Genomic DNA, 1,546 nt, shown 5'->3' on the forward strand with positions numbered 1-1,546 from the left:
ATATATACACACGCGCAGGCACACACAAACCCACACTTTAAGTTGTAGCAGTAAGTCACTCACATTTTATACAAAGGAATCGGCTTAGATGAGCAGAGTAAATGCTAAAATATAAATATATAATAAAAATGAAACGTTTCGACGCTGCACCTGTACACTAGAAATAAGGGATAATCAAACATGGGGGAAAATGTTGTCATTATTTCCAGATATATGTTTGTATGTCAAAAGATAAAAGACCAGTTATCTCATAAAACTCAGAAGGGATTTTGTGGAAATGTATGAGTGACTATAAAATAATAATGAATAGAGAAAGAAATATAGAAAATATATGTAAAATGAACAGATCTATGACTAAGTAATCCATCCGCATGTGCTATTTTAAATATCAAAAGAATTGCTCACTTGAATCTAATTGCCTACAAAATAAAATAAATGAAATAAAATTCTAGATAGATAGATAGATAGATAGATAGATAGATACATACATACATACATACATACATATGTACATATGCAAATATATATACATAGTATACATATACATTATATAATTTCACAACGCAACAAATATATAATATATATATGACTTACTTCAAACACGTTCAAAACGCTCAGCAACCAGTATATCTTTGTATTTCATAACATTAACAGTTGTAAAGACACTTCATTATCCTCCTTTATACGTGCTCTGAAAAGTAGATAGACAGCATGTGATATAAAACGAAGCTTCATCAATAGAGCGGGTTTTCACTATGGTAAACAGAAAGCGTTGTAACTTATGTACAGCAGAGACATTCGAAATATTTTGTTGTATACCGGGTGGGTCATTACAGCATTAATAAACATACGCTACTGGTTCTATTCTGCTTTTTTATTTGTCAAGTGGTTGACCATTTACCAAGTGAAAAATAATAAAGGAAGTGAAATATAGCCAGTGTATGTGTTTATTGACATAATTACCCGCCCCATATACAACAAAATGTTTCAGCACACAAGTTCACACTACGATTGCTGCAAACCAAATACAAACGAAATGTTCAAAATTATAATTTTCTGAAAAATATAAAAATCACATTAATAAACACCCTGAGCGAATTACAGTATATCTACACAAAATATTAAGAATATATAAATATAAATGGATAAATATATAGGTGCAGGCGTGGGTGTGTGGTAAGAAGTTTGCTTCCCAACCACATGGTTCCGGGTTCAGTCCCACTTCGTGGCACCTTGGGCAAGTGGTTTCTACTATAGCTCCCAAACCAACCAAAGCTTTGTGAGTGGATTTGTTAGACGGAAACTGAAAGAATCCTGTCGTATATATATATGTGTGTGTGCGTGTGCGTGACAAGCGGCATTGGTGTATTCACGTGACCGTGACTTAGCAATACACCATAAGACATACACATAGAATAAGTTCCAAGCTTAAGAAAAAAAGAAATGTTTCGACGAAAGCTTTCAAAGCGGTGCCCCAGAATGGCCACAATCTAACGATTGAAACTAGTTTAAAGATAAAATATAAAGTTTTCCCTGCCCTCCCATG

General features: G+C 33.4%; 1 long non-coding RNA gene across 1 annotated transcript in view; it reads right to left on the bottom strand.

Annotated features, from left to right (window-relative positions):
• Window positions 1-1,546, bottom strand: part of LOC106884268 (uncharacterized) — a 101,988-nt gene that overhangs the window by 30,109 nt on the left and 70,333 nt on the right. Inside the window, exon 2 of the long non-coding RNA XR_008265090.1 lies at window positions 595-691. This is a non-coding gene — a long non-coding RNA (uncharacterized LOC106884268). The remainder of the gene's footprint in view (window positions 1-594; window positions 692-1,546) is intronic.

Source organism: Octopus bimaculoides, chromosome 10, assembly GCF_001194135.2.
Source record: "Octopus bimaculoides isolate UCB-OBI-ISO-001 chromosome 10, ASM119413v2, whole genome shotgun sequence".
Lineage (NCBI taxonomy): Eukaryota > Metazoa > Mollusca > Cephalopoda > Octopoda > Octopodidae > Octopus > Octopus bimaculoides.